Below are 26,094 nucleotides of genomic sequence, written 5' to 3'. Positions count from 1 at the left end.
AATTAAAGACAAGGCCTTTCAGAAGATCTTCTTGAATCTTGCAGAGAACCTCAATAGAGAAGAGGATCCCAAAGCAAGGATCATCAAGAGGATAAGAGAAAGGAGATAAATATGAAGATACCATCTACACTTGATCCTGAAACTCCCATGTTAATGTCACCTAATTCTGGTTCTCATATTATTACATTCTTTGGTAGATAAGAGGCTATTCCTAGTACTAAAGATCAGGGTGATAAAGCTCTATCAAAGCCCTCTGTAGAAGAATCTTCTAATAATTATATGCCTACACTATAGAATTTGATTTGTGATCTAGCAATAGCTAAGAATCTTACTCTAGATAAAGAAAGAGGAAATAAAGTTTATCCTGAAGAATGGTTGTATCAGCATTAGGAAGAACTTAACAAACCCACTGGCAAGATTCTTATCCTTGTTAAAGATGTGATTGAAGAGAAGAATCCTAATATCAAATGTTAGTCTATAGAAGAATCAATTCCATTGGTAGACACAACTTGTTCTTATAGTAAAGAAGAGGATGTTATTTGTGGTTTCTTGTCACCCTTCCAAATGGATGAATCCTCTCAAGATGACCAAGCTATGAAACTAAAACTTAAAGAAGGGTCATTGGCTTCTAATTCTCTTTTTGTGCAGTCAAATTTTGGAGGAAATGATCATACACTGAAAGAGAAAAGGATTGAAATTGATTTCATTTTTCAAAGTAATAAGGTGAGTGATCATCAAGTAGTGGATTATGTGGTGAAGGTAACATCTTCCTACTCTTAGGGTAATAAAGAAAGTTCAAACCAATCGAATAATGAGTTCATTTTCTTAAAATAGGTATTCCAAATGGATGAATCTTCTCAAGATGACCAAGCTATGAAACTAAAACTTAAAGAAGGGTCATTGGCTTCTAATTCTCTTTTTGTGCAATCAAATTTTGGATGCAATGATCATACATTGGAAGAGAAAAGGAGTGAAATTGATTTCATTTTTCAAAGTAATAAGGTGAGTGATCATCAAGTAGTGGGTTTTGTGGTGAAGGTGACATCTTCCTACACTTAGGGTAATAAAGAAAGTTCAAACCAATCAAATAGTGAGTTCATTTTCTTAAAATAGGTGTATGTCTTTGGCACAATAGAAGACCATCGAGAGAATGACATGAAAAAATGAAAAGGGAGATAATAAAGTATATGATTAGGCATGGTTGTTTGGATTTTAATGGAAATATAGTTAGCTAGTGCATGTAGCCAAAGAAACATGTGGAGTTTCCATGATGTTTCTATTTCTATGAGTTGGAATCCTTATTAGAAAGAAAAATCAATTGTGGAAAAAGGGATTCTACTTCAGTCAATTAGTAAATGGATTCACTTGAGTATCTTTTGTTGCTAGTTTCATAAGGTGAGATTCATCTCACCTCTGCTAGTGTTTTCTTTCCTTTCTTGTTAGTTTCCCTATTTGTCCACCACCCAAATTCATAGCATCTCCTTGTGTTATTTAAGACTCTGCAACCCAATGGACTAAGGAATTGATCTTATCTATCTGTTATTTTCTATAATAAAGGAAGTAGGTAGTCTATTGTTTTGGTTTTATGCCAAACTTTTTGTGAAACCAAAGATTCTTGGGTTCCTACCTAGGCACTAGCATGACTACTTCCCCAGTTAGAGTCTATTGTTGCCATGATTTTAGGCCCCTATATTTTTGGGATTATAGGATTATGGTTGTATCAAGTGTCAATATTATGAGTCTAAGTCTAGATTTCCCATAGGATGGCATTTCCTCTTACCATTCCTTTGAGCTAACCTAATGTAGCAAATCATATATGAAATGTATCATTCCAAAGCTAGGTGATTAGGGCTTGGAGGGTTTTTTATGCACTATTATAATGAGAAGAAGGTTTGGATCATCTATTGATTTTTTCCTAACCATGATTGAAGAAAAATATTCAATAATATGTTGTAGTTTTCATGAAGAAATTGTAGATGATCAAGATCACTAAGTAGAGAAAGCAATTCATACTAAAGAGAATAGTCAAAAATCCCTTAAGATCAAAATATGAGGAGTAAATGTGCATCACTGATTTAGTAAATAGATAGTTTAGATACAATTATAATAAGCTACATGGGTTGGCAAAAAGTCAAATTGATAAGAGAATCCATGATATTGGCTAGTTGAAAAGTTAAATGCTTACTTGTCAGATAGGTCCCATTCAATTTATTTCATGTCATGCTTCAAAGTATCATCAGATCATAAGAGGTCAATGAGTTACAATGATATGACACTAATGCCCTAATTGTAAGATTAAAAGAGAGAAGAAATTTGGTTATGATACTATGAAGTCATCAGTGGATCACAAGATTGGAAGATCATGTATACTCAATTACATCATATCATTGAAAGAAAATGGTCAAAGGGCTAAGAAGCTATGATCATATCATCAGATCATATCGTAATCATATCATAAGTGTTACATATTATCCTAACATTATGATTGTATATTTTTAGGTCTACAACCTTATGATACATCAGCCAATGTATGAATGTAAAATTTTGAAATAGGATTCCTGACCTCACAATACACAAGTTATCATAAGATTGTCAGATCATGAAATCATAGCAGGCATGATCAAATAAATTATTTCTCAATTTTATATGGACCGTCGGATTACTATTCATCTATGGTTGGTGTATTCCTGCTTTTCAAAGATGTAAGATAGATAATGAATGTAGGAAAGTGAGAATGTGACATGTAAAATATAAGGACCCATAGCATAGAGTAGAATCATAGAGTTAAAGTCTTCTAATCTTACCCATTGATTCATAAAGATAAATACTCATCACACCATCGCATGTAAAAAGAAGTTAAAGGGTTTTTAAGTTATGAAAGAGTGAAAAGAAACTCGTGGTTAGTGTTAAACAGTTATCCTAGGATTGTAACATTAAGTGCTAGGTTAGTGTGACAAGTTGCGAAGGAGCAACAGAGCATAAAATAACTAGTCACATTATCATGGATCTGAAATGCTAGTTACATTTAATTTTTCAAGGCTATGAAAAGGATTTGATAGTTGAAGAAATAAGGTTTCACACCATCACATGGTCATGCCATAGATAGAGATTATGAGTTACAAATTTTCTCGATACAATGGCAGTTAGTTCAAGTGATCATTGCACCATTGCATGTGATCTAAGATAGTCAAATATAATACTATGAAGTCACAAAGAACAATAAGCAATCAACATAAAATTGAAATCACATCATCATCAGTAACCATGCCATCAAGATCTTTTATGTTGTGAAGTTGTTGTTGAATGGAAATCGCATGGTGGCTGATGATTAATGTGAACCCTAGGTTAAGGTCATGGTTTAGCAAAAGGAAGACATTGCACCATCATAGGGAGTAAAAGAAAAAATTTGGTTAAGGTTGTGAAAGAGTGACAAGGTGTGAAATAAGAAATCTCATCATCGTTGTGAATGAAGGAATTGATGGAATGGTAGTTGCGAGGATGTGACAGAAAAAGGGTTTAGAATTTTCAATATTAGCTGTCCAATTTTAGAAATTTGATGATACTTGTATTCCTACTTTTTAGAGGTGCATGAATGATAACTATGTGGGAAAATGTGATAATGAAGCATGTCTATAAAGGTAAGCATGAAGGAGAGAGTAAGGAATAAAATAAAGAGGGTTTATTAAGATTTAATCTAGATCATTGATCTTGGATTGATGATGGTAATTCAAAAATAAAGTAACTCTTGGAATATGAATTATATGGATTTGGCACCAATCTGACTACTACATATCAGAGAATAATATGAACCATTTTGAAGAATTCTAATCATTTCTACTATATTTTCCTTATGTATTGAATTGTAATTAATGTCTATTAGATTTCTTAGTGTTTAAAGTGATTTGTTAATGTAACTAATGAATATGAAACTGGCCAAGAACCCTCAAAAGAGGCCTATATGTGTAATTTTCTAAGGTAATAGGAAAAATCAACAATTTTGTGCAACTCCTCACCTTATATTTCTAGATACTGAGTGAGAATCGATAGGTTGTATGAAATGGAGGATTTAATTGATATCCGCAACTAGGTCTTGTGTGGTTTTAGTTCCATCTGAGATCAACATTTCTAATGTTTTGTTTATTGTCTCCTCCAACTGAGTTAACCATGCATAATAAAGTAGTTTCTATGGGATTGTAGAATAGATGTATCTAAAGTTGGTGATATCTTACTAGATTCCATTTTAGTGGGGGTTATTAGTCAAGATGGATTCTATTTTATCTTTCATGTGCATCTCTTCTCTCTCCTTAGATTAGAGTATGAGTAGTATTAGAAGAGCTTTAAGGTAACTTGTGATATCCATTCCACTGAATATTATAGGTTGTCAAAATCTATTTTTACCTAGGGTGTTTCTAGTTATGAGCACCCTGGTTTATCGTTTTCTGCTCTAAAGTTAAGAGCATACCCCCTATCCCAATGATCTATTAAAAGTAGAATTGATTGCATATATTGAATATAAGGGATTTGTACCTTATAATTTAGAGGGCAGTGATATAACACATACACTGACCCATTTTTTGGTAACATCCTTTTGTTTCCTCACATTTTGGGAATCTAAAGTCAAGGTAAAGCCAAGTTAACAAGAGGGAGAAATTGTTAACCAACATAGAGAATGGTTGGATATGTTGTTGCTATAAATTTAGAAGCACATCATGTGTCAATTTATTAGAGGCCACATTCTAAAATCTCACCTTCAAAACTAGAAACTAAGAAGAAAAAGTTATAAGTCAGATATTCATCAAGGATGGAGAAATACTCACCTTTCCATGCTCTCGTACATTTTGATAATTGGGACACATTAAGGGAGAAATTAAAACAAATGAGAGGCTAGGATTATGTTTTAATAAGAAAATTATAAATAGAAGAAGTAACGCATCAATAACCCACAATACCCCTCTTAGACCTCACTTTTGAGGATTATAAGGGGCTGGAGATGGATCCTCTCATAGAGAAGGCATCCTAAAATTTTGTATCTAATTATGACTTTGTTAAGTCTAGGGATTTCTTTCAATTTTTGTGGACAATTAATATTTCCAATTTTTAGGCAAAATGTAACACAATAAAGGTAGAGCATCCTTATAGACAAGATTATGAGATTGACGAAGAGAAAGAAACAAGATAAACTTTAAGAAACCCCCATCAAGAAAAAATTATAAAATGTTGGCAAATCTTTCATAATTTTGAAAAACAATATTATTTCTTTTGGTGAATCTCTTAATTTTTTTATATTAAATATTATTATAATGGCTATTATTTTGTTCTCATAATTTTTTTGTAGAAAATATTGGCGAATCTCGATAATAATTGGAAGTTCATTTATCGCCACGAAATATTACAAATCAAAATTAAACATTTTTTACCTCATGGAATATTACGAGGATCATTAAATTATATTTTAAATCAGCAATGAAAACTAAATATTGGTGATATATCCCTAAAATAACAAATAATTATGATAATTATTGGTGAATTAACTTTAATTTCTCTAATAGTGTCTAATATTTAGGTGAATCAAATCTAATCACATATCAAATATTTTGGAAAATTTTTGGGTTTAATTTTTTTTTTTAAATAAATAATTTAGTGATTTAAAATATTTTAGAACTAAATTTTATAAAAATGTGGCAGTTAAGGTTGCGTTAAATCCTAAATTATTAGAAAAATTACTAGCCAAATTTTTCTAAAATTAGGCAGTTGGCAAATATTAGCCACTAAAAAATACCTTAGAAATAAAGAAGCTTGGAAAATATATTTTGAATAGAGAAAGAAATCCTTAATTTCAATTGGTCAGATGACACAGTCTTCAATAAGTGGATGGGGAAGTATTCTTCAACTTCCAAAATTTTATAGATGGTATCCAAGATTAAATCAATGGATAAATCTGTAGCAACTAAATAGAGAGAATTAACTGACAAAGGTATTTAGGTAGCAATGAAGGAGATAGAAATAGTGGTAGCACAAATGGAACAAGAAGATGAAAAAAGCTCATTAGAAGTTTTTGAGGAACAAGAAGTGGATAAAATAGAAGAGGCCCCTATCCCACCATAAAATACTTGATAAGTGATTACCAGAGAAAAAGTAGTTATCATCGCATGACACTTCACCATGGGTATACCTCCATAACAACATGAGAAACTAATTTCATATCATGTAAAATATGCCACATGTGTCCATTTTAGTTTCTTATGATGTGAAGATGGTGACATTTTGTCTATTTTGTAACCCTTTTTGTCAAAAGGATAGTTTTCTTTATCCATCTATTCCTAATGCTTATTTCAACTCATGGTATATAAATGAGTTCCAAAGACTAGAGGAGGTTTTGAGTTTTCATTAGTGAAGGAATACATATTTTTAATTTTTGGTTCAAATCTATATATCTACACTTTTTTCACAGAAAAATCGTTAATGAAACATATGAAGTTACATTTCTTAGTTAGTATTTATTCTTTTCCTACAAAAATTGACACCAGATGTATATTTTCAAAGGAATAATACAAGAAGTATTTGCATTCAAACTATTTGATTTAGATCTTGTCTATTCTCATGTAATTCTCAATTCTACTGAAACTTAATGATAATTTATTTTAAGCTTCAATTATAGTTCCTTAAGTTATATTCCTATTCATATTTTGTTGATAATCCAAAATGGTTATGTAAATACTTTGTATGAATATAGATGGATTGAATATTTTCTAGAGAAGATTGTTATATGAGATCTAAATTGAATATTGTTGTCCTTTCTCACAAAGTTCTAGGATAGATCTAAATATTTGCATCAAATTTTTATGAGAGAAAGCCTAATGGATAAGGCATCGGTCAATTTTAGAGGCTAATGGATTCTTAGAGAAATTTATGCACAAAAAAAAAAAAAAAAATCAAATCCTCTACTTTTCAAGTTTAATGAGTTAAATGTACAAGCCCACACCTATTTCAAATTTTTAGAAGTAAATGAGAATTTTCCATCTCTCATTTTCTTTCCTTAAATTCTCAAATTAGAAGAAGATAGGGCATATCCATCTGCTGAATTGGGATATATGTTGCAAAACATTTGATGCAAGAGAATCCTACATGTAAGAGAAATCTTGCATCACCCAAAAATATTTGTATATTCAGCCTTTTCTATTTTAATAAGTACTAGTAGATAGGGGGTTTCCATTTTTGGGAACTTGCTATTTTTAGTAAGTTTCTCATACAAGCTCTAAATGTTCTTATTTTATGCACGAGGGTTCAATTTAGGATTATAAGCCTGCAATAAAAATCTGATTAGTCCAACTTAAGTATCAAAGAAGTTATTGTGGATTTTTGGTGAAAATTTTTCCAAAAATCTTTGAGTTTAGTTTTGAAGGCCTTAGACACCCTGGGCAAGGTTCATAAACTCAATTGAAGGGCCATTGCATGGTTCCTAGCCTATAGGTCATGAGTTGGCTTTTCTAAAAAGTGGTTATAATAGCCAATTGGAGCAATAGTTTGAGAGTTATGGCCTTCCATAGTTGGGCTATCATAAATTTCCAAAATAAATGTCAAAGATGTATTTGAATGACTCCATATGTATTGTTAGGGTCTTTTGGCCCTAAGTATTAAGATTGAGTGTTTGGAACATTATCTAGGATAACTATGGGTGTAGTTTGTAGCATTGTCTTGCAAATTACTGTAATACAGGCACCCATGTGGGTTAACATATTGTACCTATGAATTTTGCAATTCTGCATTTACAATGAGAATAAGAAGTCCATATTTTGTTCTTGTATTTTTTGTTTTTTCTTAATTTCTATTATGTTTTTATGGTATTAAGAGGAGCACCCTTCATCAAGTGGTATCAGAGCTAGGTTTCTTAAGTGTGTGGATAGATCATTGACTGTGAGGCAGTTCACACCAAGACCATGGATTGGGCTAAGCATGTAGATAGATTGACTATTGTGATGGAGTTTACACTAGGGTTTCAATGAAAGTGCAAAAAATGCCTCCATGAAGAGAGCATGGTAGAAGAGATGTAGGTGTCACATTTGAGGATTTTACATCCCTCCAAAGATAAATGCAAGCATTGGAAGAAGAAATGTGTAGAGGAATAAATTTTGGCAGAAGAGAAGGAAGTGAGGATGAGGATGAATAAGAAGAAAATGCCAAAGTAGAGGCAGTTCTAAACCCAGAGGAAGAGAGGCTTTTAAGGTCATCTCCAAGATTTGAAAAAGATCTATTTATGAGGTTCCCACATTTTTTGGGAAATCTTAACCCAGAGGAGCTGATCAATTGAATTAATGAACTAGATGAGTACCTTGAGTATGAAGATATTGATGATCTTGATAGGGTGAAGTTTGCAAAGGAAAAAAAATGAAGGGAGATGCAAAGATTTGGTGGCAAGAGGCTCAATTGGAAAGAAATTGAAAGGGAAAGGACAAAATCTCCAAATGGGACTGGATGATAGCTAAACTGAAGTGACAATACATTCGTGTGGATTATGAGCTTGATTTGTTTAACAAAATGCAAGGCCTGAAGAAAGTCATTAAATCTATTCAAGAGTATATCGTTGAGTTCTACTGAGTTCTCATTAAAATCATCCATATAGAAGTTGATAAGGAGAAAGTGCCCCACTATCTTAATGGGTTAAGGCCAAGTATTCAAGATTAGGTGAGTTTGGTTTGAATGAATGTAATAATGAGTAGGCATACTAGTTTTTCCTAACATTTGAGGAGAACATGAGCAAGAAAGTTGACAACAAGAATAGTGAAAGAGGTTGTTGTAGAAGATCTAAAAAATAATCTTATGGAGGTCATAATGATGATTAGAAAAATAAGGATGAGGTTGGAAGTAGCAGCCAAAGCCAAAGGGACAATAATTCCAATAATTTCCATGATCAGAACAATAGAGATCAAAGAGGAAGAGGTAGAGGGCAAGGATCTTGAAGAGAAGGCTTTCGTGGGAAATGGTTTCACTGCACAAAAGAAGCGCATAGAGCATTTGAATGTTTACAGTGCCAAGGAAGGACATATTGAAGAATAGAAGACCATGCAAGAGTTGCACATGTTGAACAAGATGTCATATCATCACATTCTAAAGATATTGAAAGAGGAGAAGTCCAAGTTAATAGAAGAGTCTGGCTGAGTGGTGAGAATGATCCCGATCAAAGAAGGAGCTTGTTTTGTACAACGTGTAGATGTGAATATTTTTATTGTGATGTGATCATTGATGTTCAAAGTACTAAAAATTTGATGTCAGAAATAATGGTCACAAAGCTAAAGATGAAGAGGCAGAAACCCCTGCATCCATACCATATTGCTTAGGTGGAAGATGACCACAATGTCATTTTCAATGAGCAGTACTTGATAAAGTTCAAGATTGCAAGCTACTAGAATGAGCTAAATTGTGATATCGTACCTATAGACATATGTCATATGTTTTTGGGTAGATTGTGGTAGTTTGACAAACATGTTGTACATCATGGGTGAGAAAATTCCTACACTCTGAGCAAGGATGGAGTGAAACATAAGTTGAAGTCATTGAGGCATAAAGAATAAAAGGTATGTAGTACTGCCTGAATATGTTTTTTTGATGGGAAAGAGTTTCTCATAGGTATGGAGCATCAACACATGTGTTTTTCTATAATTCCAAAAGATGGTAAAGAAGAACTAGAAGAGGTACCTATAGAAGTTACAAATATGTTAGGGACAATTTTTTGATATTGTATCATATAATGTACCTAATGTATTTCCCCCAATGAGGAAGATTAGTCACTAGATGAATTTGGTTCCAAGAGCTAGTTTTCCAAACAAGGCAACACACAAAATGACACTAGCAAAAAGTGAAGAATTGAATAGACAAGCTCACGAGTTTTTATAGAAGGGGATGATTCAAGAAAGACTAAGTCCATGTGTTGTACCAACCATATTAGCACCAAATAAGAATGGAGAATGGATGATGTGCACAAATTCTTGTGCTATCAACAAGATTACAATCAAGTACATATTTTCGTTGCCTAGGATGGGTGATATTATGGACTATTTGAGTGGGGTTGAGTATTTCACAAAGATAGATCTAAAGAGTGGGTACCATAAGGTTCATAGTAGACAAGGTGATGAGTGGAAGATTGGTTTCAAGAAAAGGGAAGGACTGTATGAGTGGTTATTCATGCCTTTTGGGCTAATGAATGCACTAGCCACTTTGATTCATATTCGTAAGGTGTTTGATAAGTTGACGGAAGAAAAGTTGCTAATAAACCTAAAGAAGTACAATTTTGTAAATAAGAAGTTGGTGTAACTGAGATTTTTAGTCTCAATAGAAGGTCTAAAAATGGACATAGATAAAGTGAAGTCTATCCTTGAATATTCTACTCCAAGGAGTGTGGCAGAGGTAAAATATTTTCATGGACTGGCTAGTTTTTATAGAAAGTTTGTAAGAGGTTTTAGCAGTATTTGTGGACCCATAATTGAAACAACGAGAGGGGATAGGAAAGAATTTAAGTGGACTGTAGGAGCAGATAAGAGTTTTACTTTGTTGAAATAGAAAGTTATGAAGTAGCCTATTTTAGTACTTCGTAATTTTAACAAGGTGTTTCAAGTAGACTCTGATGCTAGTGGTACTTCAATAGGAGTTATTATGAGCCAAGAAGGTAGACTCATTACTTATTTTAGTGAGAAATTGAGTGATGCAAAAATAAAATATTATGTTTCTGATCAAGAATTTTATGCGATAGTTCAAGAATCGAAGAAGTGGAGACATCACAACTCCAAATACTTCCACCATCAATGATCACATCACTACAATTATCTTCACATCTACACCTTGTGTAAAAAAAGCTCCTTATTTGATCAAGTTCATTCTCACCACTCAACATGAGTCTTCTATTAACTAGGACTTCTTTCCTTTTAGCATCATAAAAATGTGAGGATCTAACATCTTCATCAACATGTGCAACTCTAGCCTTTCCTTTTGTTCTTCAATCTATCCTTCCTTGGCATCAGGTACATTCAAATGCTCTATGCCCTTCTTCTCCGCAATGAAAACATTTCCCATAGAAGCCTCCTCTTCTAGATCCCTATCCTTTGTCTCTTCCTCTTTGATCTCTATTGTTCTGATCATGGAAATGATTGGAATTGTTTCCCCTCTAGTTCTGACTACTACTTCTAGACTCATCCTTGTTCTTTTGATTATCATTATGGCGACCATAAGATCATTCGCTAGATATTCCACCATGACCTCTTCCACTATTCTTGTTGTCAACCTTCTTTCTTAGTTTCTCCTCAACTCTTATGGAAAACTAGTATGCCTCCTCAATGCTATTCATTCTAACCAGACTTAGCTCATCTTGAATACTTGGCCTTAACTCATTAAGATAATGGGAAACTTTCTCCATATCAACTTCTACATGGCCAATTCTAATGAGAACTTAGTAGAACTCATTGGTATACTCTTGAACAGATTTTCCCACTCGCTTCAACCCTTGCATCTTCTAGAAATGATAAATCTTATAATCGATAGGAATGAATTATTACTTTAGTTTAGCTATCATCTTATCCCATTTCGTGATTTCGTCATTTTCCCTTTTTATTTCACTCCAATTGAACCTCGTACCACTAGATCTATACATGTCCCTTGAGTTTCTCCTTTGCAAACTTGACCCTTTTAGGATCTTTAATATCTTCATACTCAAAGTACTCCTCTAATTCAATAATCCAATTAATCAGCTCCTCTGGTTAAGATTTCCCAAAAATTTGAGAACCTCAAACTTAGGTCTTTTTCCAAACTTGGAAATGGCCCTTAAAAGCCTCTCTTCCTCTAGGTTTAGAACTACCTCTACTTTGACATTTTCTTCTACTTTGTCCTCATCCTCATTTTCATCTCTTATAAGAAGATGTATTCTCTACACATTTATTCTTTTAATGCTTACATTTTTCTTTGGAGGGCCCTAAAACCTTTAGACACAACACTGACAACTCTTCCACCACACTCTCTTTGTGGAGGCATTTTTTTGTGCTTCCACTGAGACCCTAGTGCAAACTACCTTACAATCGACAATCTATCTACATGCTTAACCCAAACCACCATCCTAGTGATAACTACCTCACAGCCAACAATCTGTCCACACACTCAACAACTTTAGCTTTGATACTACTTAATGAAGTGGGCTCCCCTTAATACAATAAACACATAATAGAAACAAAGAAACAACATGAAATGCAAGAACAAAATATGGACTTCTTATTTGTGCTGCAAATGTGGAATTACAGAATTTACAAGTACAATATGCTAACCCACATAGGTGCCTTGATTATAGTAATATGCAAGACTAAGCTGTGTACTACTACCCAAAGTCATCCTAGACAATATTTGGGCCTTTCTAAAATAAGAAATTTGATGCCACTTAGGAAGGGTCTAGGCATTGAAACTTAATACCTAGGGCCGAAAAACCCTAACAATATGTAAGGAGTTGACCAAATACATCTTTGATAATTGTTTTAGATGTTTTTGGTAGCACAACTTTTGAAGGCCATAACTCACTAATTGTTTCTTTGATTGGCTATTATAGCTACTTTTCAAAAATTCTCATCTACAGGATTGACACAATGCAAGTGACCTTCTATTGATTTTTTGGACCTCATTCGGTTACTCTAAGGCCTCCAACAGTGAGCCTGAATATTTTTCTGTAATTTTTTCCACCAAAAATCTTCAATAACTTCTCTGATACTTAAGCTAGAGAAATGAGATTTTTGAGGTAGGCTTATAAGTCTAAAATGATCCTTCATGTATAAACTTACTAAAAATAGAAAGTTCCCTTAAATAGTAACCACAGTGTCTACTGGTCCTTATTAAATGTTCATAAAAAATTGAAAAGAAAATATTTTTGGGTGATGCAAGACTGCTTTTACACCCAAGATGCTCTTGCATCAAATGTGATGTGTCACTAGTGGACCAATTAGAGACGCAGTGCATCTCTACTTGGATACCATTTTGGCCCTTACTTTAGAGCTTTATCTAAGGCTTTGTTTCTTTCCCTGTCAGATGATGGGAGAAATATAATTCAAAAGCCTTTGTAAGAACCCTTAGTTTATTCATTTGTAATACATGTGATGGTATAATGATATGTGAACACAACTTTTAAAATCAAGAACACACATACTTCATGTGGAAAATGTTAGAAAGTAAAGTACACCAAGATAAATTAGTGGGAGGGGGGGGGTGGGGGTGGTAAATTAGTTATCATATCAATATAAGTTTAATCAACCTTATTAAATCTTAAACATGGGGATGGTACCCAAAAGATGATGTATAGATAGAAAAGTTCCATGTAAGTGGACAGACTCTAATAGAAGACAATGAAATACATTAAATACATACCAGTCTCTGTTAGGAGACTTAGTAGGAGATTCCAACCCTATTAGGAGTTTTTTTAACCTTATTAGAAGTTCTATAAGGTAGATGGACCCACTATCCAAATGGATTTAGGAGAAAGATGATCGACCTCACTATCCAACTAGCCTTTGTATTATTCCTTTTAGATAAATAGAAATTAAATTGAGCTTCACAAATTAAACTATTTATTTTTCCTCTAACTATGGAAGTACCAAACCAAATAATTTCATATATTTCAATAATAGACCTTCAAATTCACGTCACACTGATCCCTTTAATTGCTTACTCGCATTTGCAAACTTCATATATAACTTCCACAATTCAAAATTACACCCATTACACACTCTATCAAATGAAAAAATACTTCCTTTATACCATGTCATCAAAATAATTCACTTTTTAAACCTTGAGGTTTTCCCAATTATTTATAATAGGAACTCATTAAGATAATATAATTAAGTTGGGAGGCTTTCTACAATGGCAACAATCTTCAATGTAAACATTTTCCATTTTGAAAATAATTGACGTTCATTTACAAATTGGTGTCATCTCACAATAATTTAAAAAATTTGCACTTGTAACCTTAGATATGATGTTCTCTCTTACATCATCATCATGATATCTATTAAGATTGTCTAACTTCACTCATCATGATTCTACAATTGTTTAGAGATAAAATCCAAAAACTAGAAACCACTTCTTAGGTACTTTGTCTGCACACAATATTTTGTAAATCATGAATAAATCTCACATGTCTTCAAATTTTTATATGAGAAATTATCCACATCATCAAGACATACTATAGGACATATCCTCAAATTTGTTTGACCTCAACATCAGTACATAGTCTGCACATCCTTATTCTTTATCTACTACTTTGTCAATCTTTATAAAAATAATACTATATTGACATGAATGACAAACATCATCATGAATAGGACACGTCAATCATGCTAACAATATCATAAAATATCTTAGCAATTCATAGGACACTCCCCTAGAGGAATACCATCAGCATTCATGCTAACAAAAAATCCATTGTCGACATCCCAATTTGTCTTATTATATTTGTAAGGTAAAAGAAAAAAGGCTTGAAAACATCTTTTTAACTATGAGAGTTGTTCATTTGTCCCTTTCATTCTATCATTGAAGTATACAAGGTTCAATCATAGAGTAGAATATACATATTATGTGTACAAATTAAAGTACTTTACATTAGGGACTTTGTATGCTTTCTAGGTTATCCTCTAATTTATACATTATTAGTTCATCATTCTTAGAGATTAACCTTCATACTAGGGTTTTGATCTACGGACTTAGATTTTGGCATTTTATTATCAAAGTATATACATGATCCCCACACACATTATTATTCATTTAAGAACTATCTGTGGAGGTGGAACAACCTAATATGCTAGTGGATTGAATAAGGAAAACCCATACATATCAATCCAAAATTTCCCCATTGTTTGATATCAGAATATCTTACAAAAAAGAATACATTACTAGTTTGGATAAACTTTTTATGAAACTAGGGAGATGTTGAATCATAATCAGGTTTAAACATCACTTATGAGTGTCATATTTCTTCCCTACTGAGAAATGCCACCTCTCCTTCAACAAGTCAACTTTGCTAGATAAACAAAATATTTATGGGTTTTTTATGTTTGACATTTTTAGGCTTATGTCCAACTTCATTTTTCCATGGTACTAGCACATCAAGAAGAAACTAATATTTAATCTTTTGAATTCTTCTTCAAGATAAGTACTTCATTTTCCTTTGTCAATTCATAAATGTGTAGTTTACTTTATATTATTGTTCATAGATTTAGAAGTGATTTATATGGATCTAACAAACACATTGCATTGTTTTACCTATCTTCATAATTATTAAATCTTGACTTAGCTTATTGCTCCACTATCATTAGGATTGCATTAAAACCAACTAGAATTTAAAATCCTTGAGCATTAGTTGGAAAGAATAATTCTCCTTGATTATATCCCCTTGAGGTGTTAGTCTATGTAATAAAATTAAGGTTTATTCCCTTGGTTCATATTTCTTCCTACATAACCACTAATGTTAAGGTCAACCAAAGTAGCAAATTAAAAAAATTCCCTAGGTATTTCATACTTACTTTGAAGTCTTCCTAAGATCCATAATTATTTCAAGGGTATAAAAGGGAGTTAAGTCTTCACATAATATCCATTCATCATACTTATTACAAGAAATCATATTCAACAAGGACTTCTAAAGAATTTTCCTTCATCCTCTACCATTGGGAACATAGATATTAATCACTCACTAGGCACATCTTGAGAGAACATTTTTACAAGATATAATAAGAATATTAGGAGAATAGTAAAATAAGTAAAAAGAAAGTTTGCTTTGGTTCCATAGAATAGAAAGATGTTTGAATGCATCACAAAATCAAAGACCTCCTAAAGAGCATTCACCTAGATATCAAGAGCAATCTTCATAAACCCTTGAGTATTATAATTTGTTTCATGTCGCATAACACCTTTAAAAATTGAATTTCCTTAATAGAAGACTTGAAAAAATGCTTCTTAGTATGGTTTTTAAGACCTCTCAAATTTCATTAAGTCATTTCCTACAATAAAAAGACTAAGTAAAATTTAAGTCTAAATACAACTATGTCCTAAAGTGAAGACCTTACACCAACCAACCTAGAGGTCCATATTTTATCTCTTTTACAATTATTTGTAAATATTTTGAATGTTGTATCATTACTATAATCTACTTATAAATAATCCCACATCTCATTTTTGTCTTTACCATAAAACTAATCATTTCTATTACCATTCACAACATCTAGTTTTTTCTAAACCTTTTTCCATCAATAATGGTCCTATAAAGCTCACTATAAGAAGGGGTAGATAAATTATCCATCATAGGAGAAGATATTTTAAAATAGAGGTGAGTTGTTAGGTCTTTAGGTCTTTCCAAGAGACAAGGGAGGGGGGAGACCAAGGGGCCAATAGTATTTTTTTCCAAAAATAGAGTCCAACTTAAGGGGTGATCCATTTGCCATGGGAGACAAAGATAGGAAACCTTCCTAAATAGCCAAAATATGTTTGTTAAGATAAATATGGATAATAGCCATATCTAATTCATCTTTGTGCATGAAGGAGACAACAAATTTAATAGAGCGGCTCTCTAAAAATTGAACACCTCCATTGAGAAGTTGAACCTTAAGATTGGAAGAGAGGGTAGCATTTTCTATAAAGGCAGAGATAGTAGAAACAACCAAAGGGTTCATAAACCAAACACAAATGTTGAGGAGACAACTTCATTCCTAAGAATCAAATAGAAAAAAAATCCCACTTTCATAATATAGGCTTCTAGACATGCCTTATTTGTTGATTCTAATATATTCTAGGTTGGGAGTATGGTGTTGACCACAACACTCATACAAATCCAAGTAAAAAGGAGTCAAAAAATGTTCTGGACAATCCTATCCACCAAAATAAATGAGACTAAAGAGTCTGCTATGCCTCTAAAAACCTTGATATTCCAAATTCTAGTAGAAAGCTTAGAAGGTAGATCCATGTAGGTTTCAAGACTTCTAGGTCAAAATGACGCTTGAAACCAAGATTTCACTTGCATAGAGAAATAATATTCATGTTTCTAGTATCATCCATCTAGGGACCATTAGTAAGAACAAAAGGTGGTCCTTTATATTTAGGAAAAAAAAATGAACATTTCATATCATTGAAACATTAATTTTAACACCAGCCTTTATGGCCCTAGTAGTTTAAGTCAATTTATTTATTTATTCAGTAAAGGGTTTATAGGAAAACAATTTTTCCACCATGGATAGCTCTAGGGAGACACTTGTGTTGACCAAAAGTTCACTTGGGATCTACACCTTATAACAATTTGATCAAGTTGTACTGAAGCTTCACTTCTCCATAAGTGAAGTAGAGAAACAAATTATGTTATTAACAAATGAATGATTCAAAGAAGAGATATTAGTAGAAATATCATCACTTCCAAGTAGAGTCAAGAAGGGGGTAACCATAGAAGAGCTCACAACCAATTGAGAGCTAGGAGCCTCAATTTTAAGGGAGAATGAAACAACATCAAGAGGAAAATACACAATTGAAACTTGTGGGTCAGGAGCAACCACCAAAGGGTAATTTAGAAAAAAATTAGAAGAGAGACCCAAGACACATGTCTTGGGTTACTACGGTGAAGATCCATGAAGAATCATGAAAAACAACATAGGGAGGAGTAGGAGGAGGATCAATTTTCCTTCTCACTAAAGGTATGAGTTATTTATGGCTTCTCCTATAGGGAAAAAATCTTAACCAAAAATAATAATATGATTTTGAATTTTTATGCCTTTGTTTACATTTTATGTTGTTTAGAATAAGAAATAACTTATAATATTCTTTTTAATTATATTTAAATTACCACAGTGGGTCATTTTTAGATGAGATAATCATCACAATATTAGATTATATATTTAAAATTTGTCGAAACACAACCCAAATTATTGATGAATGTTAGTAGTTGATCTAATTTATTTAAAATTATATTTCTTCACTTATTCAAAATAAATATATATTGACATGTCTGGGAAAAATTATTCTTCAAATAATCCTTCTTTAGAATCCTCCTCAAATTTAGTGGAGTCATACATGATTTCGATAGAGGTCTAATGAAAATTATCAATTTAAATGATGAAGTATTTATGACATAAGCGAGGAAAGGTATCTTTCAAAGGTATCAAAGGTTTTAGAGACAAGTAGTGAGGAAGATCAGAAGGTTGTCACTCGATTTGTCACAGTTGGTTGAAACAATCTGGGTGACAGCAAAGTGGTGGCCACGATGTGAAGAAACCGTCGTAAGCCTCTGGTCCAAAATGAAGGACCACGTTTAAGGAGTGTGTATGTATTTAGATTTCTTAGTAATTTGTATTTGACCTCATAGCAGGACGCTATTGTCAAGAATAGTTTTTCTTCTTATTGGGATTGTTCACATTAGACAATGTTTACTCCTTTTATTTCATATTTTCTTTACAAAACATAATTCTAATAGAGTTGGATGTCACTTCTCTGATCACGTCCTCGTTTTATATTAGGTAGTCGACGATTCTCCTTTTATCATTATTCTAACTCTTTACAGAAGTGTCGACCAAATTATAGATCTAATTTATTAAATTACTATTGAAAATTAAATTGTATGTAATAATATTGTGTCTTTGTATTGCGCATAAAAAGAATTTCGAACTATTATGATTATCTTAAATAATCTGTTTTATGTGCAACTTATTATTAAATAATTGAGTATTTTTTACTTAAGTATTTTGATATTTACTTCTCAACGGTTCGTCAATGGAGTTTAGTCTCTAGATTCCTCAATCAAGATTGTTAGTAGGCACTTTGTTCATGTATAGTTTTTTAATCTTGTAGAGGAGGAGAAAAACACCATGAATGCCCTCTAGTTTTCAAGAACATTCCCAGATATTGAAACGTACATTGAATAGCCAAATATCCGTTGTTACTAATAGTCAATCATTTATTTTAAAACATGGCCTTCTTGTTATAGGTCATCCTATACCCATAACTTAGTCTCCAAACATCTAGTAGAAGAGAGAGGTAATAGACACAATACATTTACATAATTGTGGTGAGAATAAAGATACAAGGTCTCTTCTCAAATATGAAAGACAAAATATAAGGAAATGAAAAGGTTGAAATAAGTATTTAAACTTTGTGCTAATGGATTTCTAAGAGTTCTCAAAAATATCCTCTAAGATATCTTAGAGTCCAAGTAGTTCCCAACAATATCTGTCTACCTTATTAATGAGTGCACTCAAGTAAACTTGGATAATGAGTAAATATGTAAATTACCATTTATTCCAATACAACCCTTCTATGTAACATAGATATATGAATGTTGAGGTAGAAAATTGCATGGATCTTGAAAAAAAAAGTTATGTTAGGTGTCCATTTACAACTACACTGCAATGTCTCATTGTATGTAATAAGACAAAATGAGAAAACCTACTATGAGAGGAGTCCTCTACAAAAGAGAGAACATGAAGGTTTAAGAAGGCTCCGAACATACATCTTTAAATCATCAGCATTTGCATCACTAGATCAAATTCATATTTAGACTAACATGGATGACTAATATGATACTATACCTAAAATTCCTTATTTGAAATGATGATGTTCTAGATGCATCAATCTTAATGTGATGTACCAACATCCGAGAGTCATAAGCTTTGACTTGGATATGGGTTTTGGCTGAAATTTTATAGGTAGTTGCATGAGGAGGAGTTATTTGGATTTCCGATTGAGCTCAACTTGATAGGTGGCCATTTTGACATTTTTCCAGGACCCTGAAATTTCATCTTGACCTCTGAAATTGAGTTTTTGTGTTTTTTTCTAGTTTTTTAGAAAGTTGTTTTTTTAATAAATCTGAAATCATACTCTTGATTTCATAAATAAGTTGGAAATTGATCTTACCTTATTTGGGGGCTCTTCTTGGGAAAAATTATGATTTGTAGGATGGATTTTGGAAATTACCAAAAATGGGAAATTCTATTTTATCCAAAAAATTTCCAAATATAGTAATTTTTAGAATTGTAATAAGTAGGCATTTCCTTTCATTGTAAGGTAGAATAGAGTTGGAGAAGTTGAATGTAGAATCTGGTGTTTTGAAAATCTTTGTGTTATTAATTTCTAAGTATTATTTTGAAAGCGGTTTGAGCTACATCATTTGGTATCAAAGATAGAAGATGGTTGGGAGAGGAAGAGGAAAAGGAAGAGGAGGTGTCACTCCAATGCAAATATTTATGTTGGATATGTAGAGGTAGATTGAATGGCTGAATGAGAGAATGGATAATCAAGGAATACCAGTAGCACAAGCAGAGGACAAATCAAATGAAGAGGGAAATCAAAGAGGTGTTAATCAAAATGAAGAAAATGAAGAAGAACCCTTAAAAGAGTTGAGCTATGAAGATAGAGTGTTCCAGGCTTTGGAAGGGAAAAATGAAGGGATCAAGATCGAAGTCTCAGACTATGCTTGTAGTCTTAAGCCAAAAGAGTTGATAGATTGGCTAAATGAGATGGGTAAATTTTTTGAATAGAAGCCTATGGCAGAGGAAAAGAGGATGAAGTTTTCCTAGAAAAAATTAAAGGGACATCCAATGATATGGTGGAATCACCTCTAGAAGGAACAAACCGTATAAAAAAAGGAAAAGATCAAAACATGGAGCAAGATGGAGAAAAATCTTCATGAAAAGTTCATACCATTAGACTAGTCACTAACCCTATTTTGTAAGTTCTAGAATTGTAAGCAAAATATGTCTTCTATACAAGAATACACAAATGAATTCTATAAGTTATCCATAAGAGAAGAGCATCAAGAAGATAATGAGTAGGTGGCCTCCAGATATATGAATGGCCTTAAATTCTCTATCTAGGATGAACTGAGCATGCAACGTGTTAACAGTATGGAGGAAGCCCACCAATTAGCTCTAAAGGCTGAAGAAAAGCATAATTAATAGTACAATCAAAGGAATAGAGGAGGAAGAAGGGGTCCCTCAACACTATTTTGAGGAGGTTCTAACTACAACCAAGGAGAATCCTCCCAAGGCATTGAAAGAAATACAAACTTCAGACAAGATCCTACAAAATAGGAAAGTGGAAGGGCATTTTGATGAGGATGAGGTTATGGGAGCAAAAGAGGATGGGAAACCCAATGGAGGCCGCTTAAATATTTCAGTTGTGGAGAAGAAGGGCATAGAGCCTTTGATGTTAGAAAAAAATCAAGGAGGACATCCTAGAGTGAACCTAGCTCAACCAGAAGAGGAGGAAGAAGTCTCACTAGATGTTGGAGAAATCCTCATGACGAAGAGATCAATAATCATCCCAGAAAAAGATGAAGCTCCTACAAAGAACTCTAACGATTCGTGGCTCTGGACCAACATTTTCAGAACTAGAAGCACTTTTGGTGGAAAGGTATGTCAAGTTACTATTGATGGGGGTAGTTGTGAGAATATGGTATCTAGAGAAATGGTAGATAAATTAAATTTACAATGTGAGAAGCACCCTCTCCATTATCATATTGCATGGTTTAAGAAAGGAAATGAAGTAACAATTGATAAAAGATGTTTAGTCAGATTTACCATAGGAAAATTTTATAAGGATGAGATATGGTGTGATGTTATCCCTCTAGATGCTTGACATATGTTGTTGGGAAGACCATGGTAGTATGATTGGAAGGTCATGCATTATGGGGAGAAAAAATATTACACATGTATGAAGGATGACTCTAAAGTGGTTATGTTGTCTCTTAAGGATGAAAAGAAGAACGAAAACATGTTTTTTGCAAGAGAATTTGTCAAAGAAATGAAAGTAATAGGTGATTATTATGCACTAGTACTAAAAAGTGGATAAGAACAAGAAAATGTGGTGCCACCTAAGGCAATGATGGTGCTAGAGGATTTTTTTAATTTTTCTCCTAAGGAAGTACCTGATGGTCTCCCACCCAAAAGAGATATTCAGCATCATCTTGATCTTATTCCAAGAGAAGCTTTGCCTAATCAAGAAGCCTGTCGATTGAATCCAAAACAACATGAAGAGTTGAATAAACAAGTGACAAAACTAATGCAAAAGGGTTTGGTTAGGGAAAGCATGAGTCCATGTGTAGTACCTGCATTGTTGACTCCAAAGAAGGATGGCACATGGAGGATGTACACTAATAGCAGAGCAATCAATAATACTACCATTAAGTATTGGTTTCCTATTCCTTAGATAGAGGACATGATGGATGAATTAGTGGGGCCTAAGTACTTCAGCAAGATTGATCTCTAAAGTGGCTACCATCGGATTTGCATTCAAGAAGGACATAAATAGAAGATAGAATTTAAAACAAGATATGGTTTATACAAATTGATGGTTATGCCTTTTGGGCTTTCAAACACACCTAGCACATTCATGCGATTGATGAATATAGTGCTGCAACCTTACATTGGTAAGTTTTTTGTAGTTTACTTTGATGATATTATGATCTATACTCGAAGCAAGGAAGAACACTTACAACATCTGAGGATCAAGATGGTGTTCAAATGGATCAATAAAAGGTAAGAGCAATCCTAGAATGACCTAGTCCTTCTAGTATAGCAAGAGTACATATTTTTCATGGATTGGAAACTTTATACCAAAAGTTTATCCAAAATTTTAACAGTATTGTAGCACCCATAACACATTGTACTAGAGGAAGGGAGTTCACATGGACACCAGATGCAGAAGAAAGTTTTAAATTCTTGAAAGAAAAGGTAACTAAAGCTCCTATATTGACACTTCCAAATTTTTACAAAGTTTTCAAAGTAGAGTGTGATGCTTCACATGTTGGGATAGGTGTTGTTCTTAGCCAAGTTGGTAAGCTTGTGGACCTCTTTAGTGAGAAATTGAATGAAGTAAGAAAGAATTATTCTACCTAGGATTTGGAGTTTTATGCAATTGTTCAAGCATTAAGACATTGGAGGAACTATCCAGTCCAAAATGATTTTGTGCTATTTACTGATCAGATTGCTCTAAAATATCTAAACACACAAAAGAAGTTGAATAGTCAACATGCCAAGTGGGTATCTTTCTTACAAGGATACACTTTTATCTTGAAGCATAAAATCTAGAAAACAAAATCAGGTTGTTGATGCCTTGAGTAGGCATGCTACACTATTAATCACAATATTAACTAAGGTCACTAGTTTTGATGCTATTAAGACCTTGTATGAAATTGATGATGATTTTTGGGAAATTGTAGAATACATAAAGGTTTGATCTTCTAGTAAGTTGGATCATGTGAAAGGTGACTATTTTATGCAAGATGGTTACCTCTTTAAGGGTAAAAAGCTATGTATACTAGGTGGATCCATGCATGAAATGTTAGTGTAAATTATTATTATTTACACTTTACTTAAGTTTACCTAGATAAATGCATTATTTATTAGTTTCATACATAGGAGTTAGCATCCTTTTATGTGTTGACTTGTTGACAACATAGGAGTTTGCACCTACCTTGTCATACTTCTCCTCTTGTCTACATGGAGGATAATCCACCTTTTCTGGATGTATGCTTAGTTGTCATACTTATCTCCTAGCACTTTCTAGCTCATTCTAGAAGCTTCCTAGAGGCCTTTATAAATAGGCTCCCCTAGTGTATTTTGTGTATAGCGATTTGATTTTTTATTGTTGGAATATATTTTCTCTGACACAGTTGAGATTCTATAAAGATCTACCTTTCCTTTTTGGGTTTCTCTTTGGCAGGTTATTTTCATGTAGGTGGTCTTGGTGATTTATGAAGTTGGTTTTCACAACTTCTACATGGTATTAGAGCATCCCTGTTGCTTCCTAGTTTGAAGATTTTTTAAGCTACAATTTAGAGACACAAACCCTAGCTTGTTCGACATTTTTTTCTTAAATAGGAAGGATATGCATTTTTTGTGGCACTCTGGGCTAAAACAGATGTTGCCATTACACTCAAAAGGCCCAGTACAATTAGAATTCATATAATTTTTTTGAATTTTGGTTACTATAGTGTCAAGAAAACAAAATTGGCCTCCCAAAGGGCCGTACAGATGACATTTCCAAAAAAAATTTAAATTTAAATTTAAAAATAAACATAAAATAGTGGTCACTCAAACTACTCAACCCAGTAGCCACCACTGCACTACCCTAGCACCACCATAGTGCAACCCGTGCCTGGCCTAGGTTTGGCCATAGTGGGTTGCACAGCCACAGTATAGCCTACACCCGGTCGCCACCACCGGGCCACCCTCCAACCACCACCACTAAGCTAGACCGCCACTGCCACTAGTGGCACCACTCCTTTCTACCACCACCATGGAGTAGTACCCACCCACCACTCGGTCACCCCTATGTAGGTTGACATTATTTTTAGACTAGGGATGTCATTTTTCTTGTCACACATCATTTTTCTGACCGCACATGTCACCATTCTCGCTGAATTTTTCTGCTAATGCTGAAATCATTTTTTGGTGAGGTGACATCATTTTCTAGCCACTAACATTAGAATTCCAACCACAAAATTTTTTTCTAATGATGGCTAGTTGACAACCATACAATTGTCAAATTTTTTGCAATGACTGTAATATTCTAGTGAGCTTATTTTTTTGAGTAGCAGTTGGGTTTTTGGCTATAACTTGAGCATGTAGAGTTTTTTTTTTTAAATTTGAAAGAAGCACCAAAAATATAGTTCCAAGACAGAGATGATGATGATGTTTTTATTTCGTTCTATGTCCATTTGGGCTCCCAATTTTTCCATTGAAGTTGAGGCTTCTATTTCCTCCCTCTCTGCATCTAGAATCTAGGTTCCTTTCTTAGTTTTTTCGCTTTCCATAGTTGTTTCTTTGGTATTTGAGGGATATCTTTATATGTTGTTGGGGGGGGGGGAGGCATTTTCTTTTATGTAATTTACTTTAGACTAGACCCTTCTCCTTCTATATTCTTCTCTCAATGTTAGATCATTTTATGACTCGGCTAATGCCAGACAACTATCACACCTGGAAAGCACAAATACTTAGGCTTCTCATGTCATGAGGCTTATTGTCATGTTTGAATGAGAGCCAACCTATTCTATAGTGCTCGTTTTAGGTTCTTCACCACAGGAACAAAATAGATGAAGCCATGGGATTGATTGCACTGAACATCTTAGATAGTATCCTATTTCACCTAGATGGTTTGACCACTCCTTAAGGCTATTTGGACCAAGTTTCACAACTTGTTTGGCACAATGAATGAGTTCCAGGCACTACATCTTGTTGCAGAGTTGATTTTTTTGACACCTACTAGCTTCCCCACCATTGAGGACTTCTTGATGAAGTTCAAATCTATGCATATAGTTTTGTAGGGATGTGAAAAAACATAATAGATGATGAGTGTATCTTTTTGATACTCTCAAAATTGTGAGAACAATATTAGATCTTCTCTTCCACTTTCTACTATGTTATGGATGCCTTGGGTATTAGACATTAGATGCCATCTTTTGAGACATTTTGTGATCAGTTGACACAAGAACAGTCCAAGATCACTTAGATGGATTCACTTACAAGGTCATAGTCATAGGCATTTCTTGTCAAGGATAAACAAGAGTAGAAGTCGAAGCGGATATTAGATTCCTCTACTAGTCCCTCATCTTCTTCTAAGAAGAAGGCAAAAAAGAAGACTAAGATTCCTCCATGTTCTTATTGTTAAAAGGGACCTCATGATGAGTCACATTATTTTCAAAAGAGATTTGATAGCTATGAGAAACAGATTGTAGAGTTACAAGCTCTTCATTAGAGGAGCACTATTTCCTCTCCATCCTCTTCTACCTCATAGGGGTCTGCCTTTCAATCTTCTTCTATACCTTCAACATCTATATTGAATTTTAGATGGGGTCATCCATTAAGGGCATCAATTGCATCCCCTTCTAGAGTCCATTAGATACTAGATTTAGGTGCTTCTCACCATATGGAATCTTCTCATGGTGTCTTCTCTACTCTTGAGGCTTCACCAACTCCTCATATTCTCATGGGGAATAACACTACCCTACCAGTCTATGGGAAAGGTTTAGTTAGCATTTAGGATGACACCTTCAATGATGTATTGTATGTTCCATCTCTGTCTAGAAACCTTCTCTCTATTTCTTAGATT

Source organism: Cupressus sempervirens, chromosome 7 (assembly GCF_028749045.1).
Source record: "Cupressus sempervirens isolate cs-2001-9-10 chromosome 7, ASM2874904v1, whole genome shotgun sequence".
Classification (NCBI taxonomy): Eukaryota; Viridiplantae; Streptophyta; class Pinopsida; order Cupressales; family Cupressaceae; genus Cupressus; species Cupressus sempervirens.
The sequence above is the reverse complement of the archived record's forward strand: the minus strand, read 5'-3'. Positions refer to the sequence as shown.